Raw genomic sequence first — 13,982 nt, 5'->3', positions numbered from 1 at the left:
ACAGCCCCATCTGCCCCGGCCAGGCCCCCGGTGCCCCTGCCCACCACTAGGTGGCACCAAGTGCTCTGACACAGTGGGGAGCTGCCCCTCCTACTCCCCCACCCCCACCCCCAAAAGGGCTCAGGGGTGGGACCGGTGGAGGTTGGTCCCAGAATCATCCATTCCGGCGCTGGCTCGGCGGCCGGCCACCAGGAGCCTTCCGTTGAATGGCAGAGCAGCCCCTAAATGCCGGGCTCTGTGCTGATGGGTTTTCATACATTACCCGACGTTGCCCCACAAGCCTCACAAAGACCTGAGGAGGTAGACACCATCCTTGCCCCATTTTACAGATGAGGAAACCGAGGTGCAGGGAGGCTAAAGCAATGGGTCCAAGTCACATAGCTAAAAAGAAGCTGAGCCTGGCTCTATTCCTAACCGTTGCTTCCTTAAAGCTGTCTCACGAGGGTCAGTGTCCCCCGGTGTGAACCATGGGACCATAGAGCGGGCCTGAGGCTCTGAGGAAGCCTTCAGAGCGGGGAGGTTGGCTTGGGGGGCGGGGCTGTGTGTGGAGAGAGAATCGAGGGCCTCACAGCGGGCTGGAGGCGGGGGTGCTCCTCCCCGATCCCCCAGCAGCTGTCCCGCCGAAGTGCGAGGAGGGGGTCAGGGCTTGGAAGGGAAATCGAGGTGGGGAGGCTGAACCAGCTCCCCTAGGGTGCCAAGAACAGCTGGGAGGAACTTGAGGGGTGGGCACAGGATGGGGGAGGAGTCGTTCCAGATGTGACAGGCAGTGCTGGGCCCATATGGTGCTGAAACTGGGAGGCCCTGTCACTAACTGTGCGGGCTGCGATGGGTCAGGCCCAGATTGGGGGCCCTGGCTCTGGTGGGGTGATGGAGCCCCCAAACAGGGGAAGCTGGGCCCACCCGGGGAGTTGGGGGGGGGCTTTGGGGGAACAGAGCAGGAGGGGCCACAGGCCAGATGTGCCTGGGGCTCCGATGTGCTCTAGCCTTGGCCCACAAAGGCAGCCAAGTGGCAGTGTCCATCCATCCATCCTTCCGTCTGCACGTGGATTGTTCCAGATGCTGAGGACACTGCAGTGAACAAGACCAATACGATCCTGGCCTCCTCGGGGCTTATGCTCTAGTTTGAGGCAATAAACAAGTAAATGTAAAACAGAGAGATAAGACAAAAAGTAACGGAGTTTCGATTGGGCGATCCCGGAGGACTTCTTGGAGGAGGCAGTATTTGACGGAAACGGCCAGAAAAGACTTCAGGCAGGGGGAATAGCAAGCACCCAGACTCTAAGGCAGGAGTGAGCTTAGTGGCTGGAGGAGGCTCTGCCCCAGAGTGAGCAAGGGGCAGGGGGTGGGAGAGGCAGGTCCTCCTGGGGCTCCGAATGTTCCTCGGGTGGGATGGAATGTGTTTGGAGAGTGTCAGGCGAGATGTGGTTTGCATTTTGGAAGATCACACTGGTTGATGTTGGAGAATGGAGTATAGGGGCAAGGATGGGGCAGAGAGACCAGCCCAGGGGCCCAGGGGCCCAGGGGCCCGGTCTGGAGACTACCCAGCTGGGTACAGTGGAAAGGACACTGAGCTGGAACTCTGGTACTCTGCCCTGGATTCTGATCCTGGCCACGTCGCTCACTAGTTGGGTGACCAGAGTCAGTAACTGTCCCCCTTGAGCCTCAGTGTCTTTTATCAGCAAGATGTAGACAAGAACGGCCCAACCTTCTTCCCCGGGGGATGCGGTGAGGGTCAGGGCCAGGGTTGGGGCAGGATAAAGGGCCAGAGCTCTATGAACCATAAGGTGCTGAGCGTGAAGCTAGGAGGGAGGAGGTCCCTGAGCCTGGGGCTACTTTGGGAGACAGATGTTTTTCCTGGGAGGAGCCGATGAGAACATGACAGTGTGGTTGAAATCATCACTGGGGGTCAGCCCCCACCCCAGTTCTCAGAGCCTGGGGTCCCAGCGTGACTGGCTGATCCCCAGAGACTGCCGGCACCCCTCCCCCACCCTATGTCCCTCAATCTTTTTTTCCCCCCTTGCATTTTCTTTTTAAAATAAAAACGCCGGCCGCTCGCAGCTCACTGATGTTTATGCCTCAGTAATACATTATGTATTATTTTGTTTTAAGCACAGCTTTTGCATCCTGACAGTAACAATAAAATGTGACTATGGGATTGCTAATACAGACAGACTAATGTTTCCATCGCCCGCCTCTTTTTTTTGCGTCCTAAGCACTTTTGAAAAGGCTCCTTTTATACTCCTAATAAAATTATAGCAAAATACATCGATTTACTGGAAAAGAGTTTAGGGTCGGGGTTGAGTTTTTTTTCTCCCCCTCCCCTTGTGTGGGCTTCTTCCCCCCCCCCCCCCAACAAAGGCTGATGAATATTCTGAATCAAAGCTTCTAAGTGCTTTTTGACCTGGGCCCCAGGTTGTGTCCCCCGCTGTTGGACAGCTGCTCCGCTCACCTGGCCCCCAGCCAGCTTCAGGGCACAGGGTGCTGGGCAGTGGGGTGTATCTGTGTCGGGGAGGCCGGGTGCTTGGGGGGGGTTCTGTGTGTTACAGTGTTAGGGGTGCCCTGAGGGCGGGATATGGTGAGTGCAGGGTCCTGGGGTGTCTGCAGGTTTAGAGTTGGGGGGCGGGAGCCCATTTGGAGGACACCGGGGTCACCGAGTGTCAGGGTCAGGTACGTGGTGACGGTGCCAGCTGAAGTCAGAGGCGGTAACTGTATTTGGTTCTTTCCCTGTGGGGAACGGGCGTTGCCTGTTCCCACCCAGGAGTCATTCTCCATCTGAAAAATGGGGTCTCACCCGAGCTGGCCCCTCATTCCTTCTCACGTAGGGTGTGCGTGTGTGTGCGTGTGTGCGTGTGTGCGTGTGTGTGTGTGTCTAGGGCTCTGTCGGGTCTGGGGGTTTAGGAACAAGGCACAGCCAAGCGGTTCCATGCACACAGGGGCCACCACCGGCTGGCGTGGCCGTGCCAGGCTCGGGGGCTAAGCCAGCAGGTAGACATCAACCCTCTGCAGTTGGGAGGGGCCCCTCCCCTCCCCCCACCCCCTCACCCCCCACCCCCTGCCGGCTGCAGGTGGCCTCTTGGTCGGCAGTGGCATAGGGACAGCGGGAAGGGTCCCAGGCCACTCGAAAGAGAAGCTGTGGACAGCGGGGAGGAACGGGGACCCCGGAGGGTGACAATTCATGCACTCAGCATCTTCACCAGCATCACTGCCAAAGCACGGGCAGCAGGTTCTCCCGGGCCGAACAAGAGGTGGTGGCCGAAACTGCCCCGGGGATGCATCTGGGGGCAAGACCCAGAACGTTGGGGCAAAGCCTCTCTGGCTCCTTATGTGCTGGTGTCCTGGGGTCAGAACCTACCGGTTTTCCCCCTGTTCCCCCAAATCAAAAGTCTGGGAAATAAAGAGACCCTCAGACCCTCCCCACCCCGGGCCCCCTAGGACACCCCCCCCCACCCCCCACCCCCCAGCCCGGGGTGCTGCTTCCCGCGTGTCAAGCTCAGGGAGGACCTGGCAGAGAACCACGGATCTCTGACACCCCAGCTGAGGCTGAGCCGAGTGCCCGCGCCCTCCCCGCTCGCCCTCCCCCCCGGAGTATATGTGGATTTGCACGATTCAGGAACAGGGAAGAAAAAAAAAAAAAAAAAGAATTGGGTTTTGTGTACTAAGCACTTTTGAGGGCAATCTGGGGCCCCCTAATCCTGAGGTTTATAACCTCCCCAGCTAATGCTCTCTGACACTGTGTTTTGATATCATTACTACATTATACTCACAATTTTTGAGTGAAAAAATACAGTACTTAGAAAGTCGAAATTCATAAATAAATTCATGTCAAACCGCACTTAATATTGATTTTGTTAGTGTTCAGATTCAATAATAAGGTACTGCGTGCATGAATATTTAAATATAATCATCATTTCTGCATCTCCTAATGGCCTCTGCTCCTCTACACTCAATTTAAACACAATTTAAAAACTATAATGTATTGAAAAATACGAGGATTTAGCAATAAATCATCATCGGGAGATTCCAGGCCTCTTATAGGGTGGCTCGATATGGGTTTCTCCGGGGACCGTACAATTAGATTCATGTTTTTAAACTTCTCAATTATCCATATACCATAATTTTATGTGAAAGTTTGTTTCGCTTCCCCCCCCCACCCGCCGCCCCCCACCCCTCCCCGGCCCTCCCCCCCCCCCCAGCCTCTCTCTGTAGGAAGCGGTAGAATAACGCTTAAGTGTTCTCTTAGCCAGAGTGGAGTGGGGTCAAAGGTGACCGTCCTCAAACTGAATTAGAGGCCAGGCCTGCCAGAGGCAGCCGGCGCTGAGTCACTTAATCACATTATTTGGGAAAAATATAGGGGGGAAAGAGATAAAATGACTTAAAATGAACTTGCCAAGGAGGAAGTGGAGTTTTTTAGATTTATTTAAAAAGCAATCCTTGGCTTGATGAAATAGACTCAGGGCTGCGGCAGGATGTGGTAAGAGCCTGGCGGAGGGGCGGGAGGCGGGGGCTGCGCTGTGGGAGCAGAGGGGCTCCCATGCTGGTCCCTGGGCCCCAGGCCTTCTTGAGGAGCCCCTGGGGGTGTGGAAGGCCCCAGGGTGAGGATAAAGGGGTGCCCTTGGGAGCCGGGGGAGCTGCCGGAGTCCCCTCCTCTGGGGACCCGAAGGCCGGCTGGAGCAGTCAGCTGGGAGGACAGGGTGTGGCAGGGCCCCCGGGGCATCTGGGGCCTTGCTTGGTGCCCTGCTGGCGACAGGCGGCAGCTGGTGCTGACAGATGGCCATAGAAGTGGCACGGCAGCATTGATGGATGACAGGAATGGAGAGGACCCAGAGACCTGGCGGGACGATGCCCACGGGCTCAGAGCACTGAACCGCCCGCCAGGTCTACAGAATGGGCCGCGTCGTTTACCCACTTGTCAAGGCGCCTACTGTGTGCTGCGTGCTTACACACAGCTCACGTGAGCCCCGCTGTCGCTGTTCGATGTGAGGCACGGTCATGCCCATTTTATAGATGAGACGGCTGGACTCCACGGTGATAAAGCAATTTATCCAAGGTCACCCAGCTGGGATAATGGCGGGATCGGAACCCAGAGCCAGCTCACTCTAGAACCAACGTTCTTCTTGCTTCTCTTACAAGGTGCGGCTGGAGGGTGGTATGACCTTGACGCTGGGCTTTGGCCTCTGGCACGCTCCGGAATTGTGTAGCAGCCCGGGGAGGCAGGACCAACACCTGCCCATATGGGGAAGGCGTGCGGACTTGGCATCTGGCTTCCGGAAACCTACCCGATCCCTGGACTCTGGGGCCAGGGAAGGGTCGCTCGGATGGACCCAGAGCTGGACCTCTGGCCTTGTTGCCAAGGAAACCCCAAGTATCGGACCGATAGTGAGGGAAGCCCTAGGACAATGATGTCCCGGAGGCGCCCTCGAACAGATAGGGCAGGCAGCTGGCGGGAGTGGAGACTTCCCTGTTGGACAAAAATACTAGGACAGGAGGGGGAGGACCTGGGGAGGGGAGGGCACTAGAGCGGGTGATACTTTGCTGTTTCATGAGCCCAGAAAGGATGGACAGTCAGGAGGGTCCGTATCACCACCGGGGGTGTCGTCAGGTACACAGACTCTGGTCCCAACACACCCCTCAGTCTCTGAGTCCTTTTCTACATCTGTGAGATGGGGAGAAAGGTAACACCTACCTGGGCAGCTTGTCACAGGAAGTGCCCATTACCAACATACATGGCTACGTAGCCCCTATTGTAATGGCATTATCTGGGGTCAGACTTGGGCTCCAGGGCTCCGCTGGAGAAAGTAAATGTTTTTCTTTTGGTCTGCACTGCCCCGGTCCCTTTGGGGGGGGGGGCTATGGGGCCTGGGTGCCAAAGAACCAAGCCTCTGATTGGGTGAGAGCCAGCTTCCACCCCATCAGCTGGCTTTTCCATGGGGGAAACCCCATAAGGCTGTGTCGGCAGGTGGCCCATCCCCAGACCTAGAGCAAAGGGGAGGCGGGAGGGGGGGTTGGGGGGCGGGGGATGCTCAGGAGAGGGGGCATCAGGACCTGACTGCCTGGCCCTGTGGTTCAGCCTCTCTAGCAGCCCACAGCTTCCACACACTCCTGTTGAGGGCATTCATTCATTCATTCACTTTAGGCAAACACCTACAATAATCCAGGCATGATGCCAGGGACAGGGACACACGGGTGAACAAGCAGCACTCACAGCCCAAGAAGGAGCCTCTGCCTCTTGCCAGGAACATGCTGCCCCGGTTTTGTCATCTGTGACAGGGGGATTAGTATGGCCTGTTTCAACTACTTCTGGCTAAATCGTGTGAAATCACAGAAGTGAACAGGCACGTGGTAAGAGCTACCCTCGAGTGAGCGACTGTTCTTTCTTCCAATGGACAGACCTGACAAAACGCTCGTGGATGGAATTATTTTTTCTGTCTGTGTCCCTGCCAGGCTGAGGGTGGTGAGGGCAGGAGCAGAGGGGAAACAATTAGATATGGGATGTTGGGAAAGTGGGAGCCATGGTGGGCTCTTGAGCCAGAACAAGTCACCAAGGAGGCCTATCCAGGCTTCTCCGTTCCAGAAGGCCTGGGGAATGCCGGCTCTCTGAGAAGCCAAGGGGCAGAGACATGTGGGAGGGGCCCCGGATGAGACCTCCAGCTAACTCCTGCACCCCAGATCCCTGCTCCCCATAACTTGGCTGAGGATCTGGGATTGGGTCGATGAGAAGGAACGAATTCTCTTTGCCCCCATCAAAGTTAGCATCTAGGAGGAGGCACTGCCCAGAGCCCCCAACCTTGGGACTCCTCTCTTTTGGACAGGAAGGGAGTTGCCAGGGAGAGAGAAGGCAGAACACAGGCAGACGGGGGGGGGCAGGTAGCGGCTCTGGGTCCCAGGGCTGGCCCCTCATCTCTGCCCTAGGATGGAGTAGGGAGGACTGAGTCTACAGGGGATTCGTATCTCCCCCTCCACAGGCTTCCCCCACAAAGCACCCAAACATTCCCCCTCGGGAAGGTCCCTGAGCCTGCAAACCTCTGGCCACTCTCCGATTCACCTCCAGCCAACGCACTTTCAGGGACCTTCCCTCTTCCTGAAAGCCTCAGCCTGCTCATCTGTCAAATGGAACTGCTCAAGTGGAGTGTCTCTAGCAAGCTATCAGGAGAACCCTGTGGGGCGGGGAACGGGAAGGGCTTGCTGAACAGGCGAGCCTGTGCGGAGCCCCTGAGAGACCCAAGGAGGAGTCAAGTTCCAAGGCCACTGACAGGCCGCCGACGATGTCAGTGGACGTGGACTCCGGCCATGCCCTGGTGATCAGGCCAGGGAAGGGCCGGGTGCCTCCTTCGGCTCTGTCACTCTGCATCCAGGGTCCGTTTTTTTCTGGAAAACAAGCGACATTCATCACGAGTGACAGCCGGGCCCTAATGCAATCTGGGCTGGAGCCATGAATTGCAAATGCGCCACAGTGAGGAGGCTGCTCCATTAGGCCCCCCGGAGAGGTCACACGCCCCGCGCCCCAGGGCCCTGGGCAGTGGTGGGGACACCTAGAAGACCCAGCGGGGGTCTGGGGCTCCCTGCAGTCACCCCGGGCCAGGCCGCAGCTGCCACAGGGTCGTCGGGTCCTCAGGTAGGGTGGGGGAGAGGACAGGGCCCCCGGGTGGGTGGAAGTGGGGGCCGGTTCCTGGTGACTCAGAACCTGCTTTTGTCCGTCTGTGAGAGTCACAGGGAAAAAATAAAACACCCCAACAATTAACTGGATCAAGTCAGGTGAGTGGGACAGGGCGGGTGGGGCAGCTGCTTGGTACTCGGGAGCATTCACTGGGGGAGCGCTGCCCGCTGCCACCCTGGGGGGACCCTGGGCTCTGCCTCTTGCCACAGAGGGACCCTTGCCCTCCCCACCTCCATCTGGCCTCCGTCCAGGCGCCCACACTCGAATGCCCTCATCCTCCCCCGGCAAGCTGGGCTCTGCTCCATTCCTGGGCTGCTGTCCCCTCCCTCTGCCCTCCTCCCCCCTCCTCCCCACACGTGTGTGCCCAGGACTTCCGGCTCCGTTCGCGCATCTTGCTGGAGCTCTCCACTCACACGCGTGCGCTCGGGCCTCACCTGTGTGCCCAGCTCACTGCCAGTCCGGCACGGAGTCAGGGCGCGCCAGCCTGCCTCTGGCACCCAGGGTAGACGGGTGGGTTTGTTTTTCCCCTGGATGTTTTGGGTTCAGGGGGAAAAAAAAATCCCCAAATGAGCTCTCCCTGGGGCACTTTTCCCTTCATTTTTCTGCCCAGGTGTCTCTAAAGGGAACTTCATTGTCTGTTTCAAATTCATTTGCACTTAACTCATCTAGAAGTTTTGCAAGAGCTGTTTGATGTCCAAGAAGCCTCTGAGCACCCCCCCTACACACACCTCTCCCCACCCCTGTAATGAGCCCTTTAACCCTTGGAGACCCAGAGCTGCCTTCGGGCCTGAGTCCAAGCTCAGGATGGAGTGGGCTGAAGGAGGGGCATGGGGTACGGAAGATCTGCCCAGCGTGCCCCCCACCCCCGCCGCGTACCCCCCACCCCTGCCGCCCACCCATCCGGGCATCTCCCAGCAGCCCCTACCCAGTGAGTGGCTCCAGCCCCTGCTGGGTGCAGGGCCCAGCTGTTGGGGTTTTGAGCTCCCCCCACTAATTAATGGGTGCCTGTGAGGGCTGACCCAATCAGGCACCCAAATTAATCTCAATTACAGCGATTTGGTAACTGTAGCGCTGGCCAGCCCAACTCAGCCGGGATTTCATCACCCAAGAATGGGGAGCCGGGACAGCTCAGCCTCGATGTTATCTGGGAGGGTGGAGGGGGGTGTTGGGTGGGGCTCAGGGGCCCCAGGCAGCCCAGCCTTTATCAGTACCATGAAATTAGTTCACACCAGCTAATATTCACATTGGCAGCCTGGCCTGAGGAGGGTGGAGGCGGCTCTCGGTGGATCCTGGGCTGCCCTACTCTGTTCCCACCTCAGCCCCCAGGGGCCATCATCGCAAGGCCTAGAGAAGAGGCTGGTGGGCCAGGTAAGGGCTCTGGAACTCCAAGCCGGCCAAGTTCCAGGCTCTAGAACCCGGGGTCCAGCTGGGGTGCCTCCTTCTGCCAACACAGAGATGTTGGAAGGCAGACGTGGGCTGATGACGCCTGCACGCTGGCAACTCCCCGAAGTTTCCAAAGCTGTCCCATCCGGTAGCGCCGGTTTGCTCCCTACAACATCCCACAGGGTAAGGCGGGGCAGGGCAGGGCTTATTAAGTCCATTTTACAGAAGGAGAAGTAGAGTCCCGGGGAGGAGACGACAGCTCGCCAGGCGAGCCAGTGCAGGAGCCAGGGTTCTACCCTACGCAGGCTGCAGGACTCCTGGTCTAGTGCTCCTCCCACGAGACCACATCCCCCCGGGGAGGCTATCCTCCCTCCCTCCGACTTCAGCCCTCCCCACCTCCCACCACACACTGCACACTTAGCCCTTCCTCTCTGGGCCTCGAGCCCCGCCCACCGGCCCTGACCCGTTGCCATTTACCCATTCGTTCAGACACGTGGACTTCTCGGAGACTCAGTTTCCTCCTCTGCAGAATGGGGGCGAAAATAATAATGCCCGCTCCCCGGCCTACCCTCGCAGGGTGCGTTCACCATGAGCCCTGTTGGCTTTATTAGCAGTAACGGTGCAAGCGGAAGGTGTCATGGAGCTGACGGCTCTTCCTCGGTGCCCCAACCTGGGGCATTTCCCTGTGACAGAAGAGGGGCAGGGGAGGTCATCCTCCCTGGGGTGGGGGGATGGCCGTCTCGTGGTAGAATCCAGACAGCAGCGGCCAGCCCACGCAGCAGGTGCCCGGGGCTCTTCCTCACCATCCCGGCCCACCCACACCCACACCCGAGACTCCTGTATCCTAACACTCAGCTCCTGGAGGCCTGAGGAGGCTCCTCCGTCGCCTGCCCCGCCCATCAGCCCATCAGGGCTTGGGGAAGGCTCCAGAACACATGGAGGAGTGAATCAGGTCCGACTTCCCACTCAGGAGGCACCTAACACTGCGAAGCCAGTTACACTCGCCTGCAACCCCCCACTCCCCAGCTCCAGCCTCTGCGGGGGCTGTTCTGTGTCCAGCCATGTCAGCCACACACTCGGCAGTGCCCCCCCCTCCCCTGCGTGACCCCCACCCACTCCACCCACTCAGCTCAGGGCCTGGCCCGCAGGGAGGTGGCCTAGAACTTGGGACGGGGTCGGCTGGGAGTTGCCGCAAGCCCTGTTCTCCACCTCCACCCCCCACTGGGCTGCCACCCCCCCCCCCCACCTCGAGGGAGCCGGCGCCCTGAGAGCCCTCCTGCCCGCCCCCACTTCCCGCAAACGAAGTGGCAGGATGATTGATTTTGCAGGAACAGTGGCCACGAGGGGAGGGAGTGGGGTGCCAGGGGTCCTCACTCCATTTGTTTGTGGCTGTGAGTCAAAGCTAGGTCTCTCTGGGCAGGGGGGTAAGGTGTTCCCCAGCTGCTCAGCCTTGTTGTGGGGGGGGTGGATAGAGAGGGCCCTGGGGCCCCCGCCACATGACGCAGGCCCAGAGACCCACGGAGCTCACCAGGGGCCACCGGAAAAGAGGGAACTTGGAACCATTCGAGAGCCATGGCTACACATGCCCTTCAAAGACACACGTTTCCCGGCATTTACACTCGTGGGCATGGGTGCTTTACAGTCTAGGGTTCGCATAGACACTAGACCCCACCAATATTCACATGCTGCTTATTCCCAGGTACTCGGTCTCCACTCACATCTATTCACGGACACACACACGTGCGCACACACGCATAGGGACAGAGCCGGGCACTCCAGGCTTCACGTCCACAAAAATGAGCGCTTGGCACGGAGCGCCTTATCACAGGAATGCCTGGATCCGTGTGCCCCAAGGAAACACGGCGGGAGTGACCAAAACGCTCCAAAGCAGTCCCCCGTGTGTGCACCCGGACAAAAAGCTCTTCAGTGCTTAGAAAGGGGATTCCTCCCCGCCCCCTCCCGCCCTTGTGTCTATCGGAGAGACAGGCAAGCCAAAATCTAGGAGAGAGAAATGATTCAGACTCTGGGTGAATCAGCAGGCAACAACCCCCGGGAAGCTACCTGGATTCCTGATGCTCCAGAAAAGCAGGCTGGACGCCTCTCCATTGGTCACAGCGGTCTCCATGCCCCTGAGCCTGGCACAGGTGGGCGTGTGGGAAAGCAGCTCTTTCTAGCAATGGCAGAGGAGGGGATGGGTAGGGGGTCTTCAGAAAGGAGGGAAGAAGGAATTGGGAGACGGACGCTGTGAGAGTTTGAGTAAGCTGGGTGTCTTGACTTGGGTGAGGGAAAGGAGGCAGCCTCTGGGGGCCGAGGGCAGCAGAGAGGGGCCGGGGTGGGCTTCCTGATGGGACATTGGCACACACTCAGGCTGTGCTGGGCGCCCTGTGAGACCCAGGGAAGCCCTCACAGGCAGCCTCACCTCCAGGGACCTTGCAGGTCAGCTGGGAGGACAGATCCCTTCCCTCATTCGAATACAGTCATGGAATCGCGGGGGACATTGATAACCCCCAACCCAATCTGGCCACTCCATCGGTGCCACTGGAGCTCAAGGAGTTGGGTAGCCTCCGGCTTCCAGGGGGAAAGTGGCCCAGAGACAGGTTGTGTTGGGGTCAGTGCAGAGGAAAGGCATCCCAGATGGACAAAGGCTTGGAGAGGGTACCCAAAGTGGCCGGTTGCAGGTTCCAGGTCTTGTCCAGGGAAGCCTGGAGAGACCAGCACGGCCCTCAGGGGCCCCATGGCGGGCAAGAGTGGCACTCAAGCACTCCCAGCATCATTTCATATTCAGGGACTTTCCACGAATCCCTTGTGGGGCAAGGAGCTCCCTCTTCCTGACAGCCATCATGGGTGTTACAGTAAAGGCCCTGAGAAGGCCCGCGTAGGTGAGACAGCTCGTGTTCCCTCTACTCTACCATGGTCACACTTCCCTGACCCCACAACCTTTGTTTCAATGATCACCTGTCGAACCAGCGTTTGGAAAACTCTGACTTAAATCTTTAAAATTCCCTTTTCCCTGATTACCAAAGCATTTACCGTTTCCATGTTCATTGTAAGAAATCTGGAAAATATAATAAGGACTCAAAAGATTGCTTAGATCTCTTAATATCTCATCACCCAGTAGGAACCACTGTTAACATTTTGGTCTATTTCTTTCCAGTCTTTTTTTTCCTGTGAATGTGTAGGCCTGTGGGGAAGTGCATAAAAACATGTAAATCTAAATTGGGATCACATAGGGGTGCCTGGCTGGCCCAGCTGGTGGAGCATGTGACTCTTTTTTTATACGTTTTTTTAATGTTCATTTATTTTTGAGAGAGAGAGAGAGAGAGAGTATGAGAGGGGCAGAGAGAGAGAGGGATACACAGAAGGAGAAACAGGATCCAGGCTCTGAGCCGTCAGCACAGAGCCCGACGCAGGGCTTGAACTCATATACCGTGAGATCATGACCTGAGCTGAAGTCGGATGCTTATCCAGTTGAGCCACTTGGGCGCCCCTGGAGTATGCGACTCTTGGGTCTCGGGGTTACGAGCTTAAGCCCCACGTTGGGTGTGGGGACTAGTTAAATAAATAAAATCTTTAAAAAAAAAGTAAAAAAAAAATGGATCATATAGTTCCGCATCCTGCTTTTTTTCCTGCATTTTATGAATTTCTTAAATCATACAAATTAAAGAACCATAATAAAAACAGCCCTCCAGATATCCACTACTCAACTTAAGAATTATCTACTACTTTTTCACTCCACATTACGCCGTGGACATTTTCCCGTGCCATTAAATATTCTTTGAGAACCTGAGTGTAAGTGGCTGCCTGGTATTCCTTCGAAGGCTGTACCATATTTTATTTAACAAATCCCATCTTCTTAGAAATTCAGATTGTTTCCGACTTTTTACTATTTAAAAGAACACTGTGATGGATGCTACTCGATGTAAATCTTTGCCCATAACCAGAGCAATCTCTATTCCTTTATTTAGGTGGATAGAAGTGGAAATACAGCATTTGGGGGGCGCCTGGGTGGCTCAGTCCGCTGAGCGTCCAACTTCAGCTCAGGTCATGATCTCACGGTTCGTGGGTTCGAGCCCTGCGTCGGGCTCTGTGCTGACGGCTCAGAACCTGGGGCCTGCTGCGGATTCTGTGTGTGTCTCTCTCTCTGCCCCTCCCCTGCTCATGCTCTGTCTCTCTCTGCGTCAAAAAGAAATAAAAACATTAAAAAAAAAAAAAAGAAATAGGGGCGCCTGGGTGGCTCAGTCGGTTGGGCGTCCAACTTCGGCTCAGGTCATGATCTCACAGTCTGTGAGTTCGAGCTCCGCGTCGGGCTCTGTGCTGACAGCTCTGTTCCAAAGCCTGAGCTCCTAGCCACTATGCCATGCTTTGGTTCGTTCATTCATTCGACTATATTTACTGAGCACCTAGTATGTGCCAGGCACTATTACAGTGGACGGGTATCCAACCGTGAACCACAGGGATGAAAACCTGTGCCCTACATACTACTCGGGGAGATAGATGGTAAACACAATAAGTGAAATCTTTAGATTATTGGAGATGATTTGTCTCCTGGCCAAAAAAAAAAGTGATGGAGAGGAAAAGCAGAGGTGGGTGTTCAATTTAAAACGTTGGGGCAGGGGTGGGGGGTCAGGGAAGGGCGGGGTCAGGGAAGGGGTGGGGGTCAGGGAAGGGCGGGGTCAGGGAAGGGGTGGGTCAGGGAAGGACTCAATGAGAAAGAGACATTAGAACAAAGTCTTAAAAGAGGTGAGGGAGGGAGCTCTCCTGTGATCTGAGGGGCGAGCACTCCAGACAGGGGGGTCTGCAGGTGCAAAGGCCCTGAGGCAACAGCGAGGTGACTGTGGAACCGGCAGCAAAGAGGCCAGTGAGGCTGGAGCAGAGTTAAGAGGTGGAACGTGGGAGGAGGTGAGGTCAGACAGATCACAGAGGGGCAGATCTCAGGGGTCTGGGG

General features: G+C 56.9%; 1 long non-coding RNA gene across 1 annotated transcript; it reads right to left on the bottom strand.

Annotated features, from left to right (window-relative positions):
• Positions 1-4,398: 4,398 nt before the first annotated feature.
• Positions 4,399-9,119, bottom strand: LOC123379352. Its single transcript, XR_006583742.1, has 3 exons — positions 8,866-9,119; positions 8,089-8,181; positions 4,399-7,365 (listed from the first exon to the last, which is right to left on the bottom strand). It is a non-coding gene; the product is annotated as an uncharacterized LOC123379352 (long non-coding RNA).
• Between the last annotated feature and the right edge of the window lie 4,863 nt (positions 9,120-13,982).

The sequence above is a fragment of the Felis catus genome, chromosome C1 (genome assembly GCF_018350175.1).
Source record: "Felis catus isolate Fca126 chromosome C1, F.catus_Fca126_mat1.0, whole genome shotgun sequence".
Taxonomy (NCBI): Eukaryota; Metazoa; Chordata; class Mammalia; order Carnivora; family Felidae; genus Felis; species Felis catus.
Note: the sequence above shows the minus strand (reverse complement) of the source record. Positions and strands in the feature narration are given on the sequence as shown.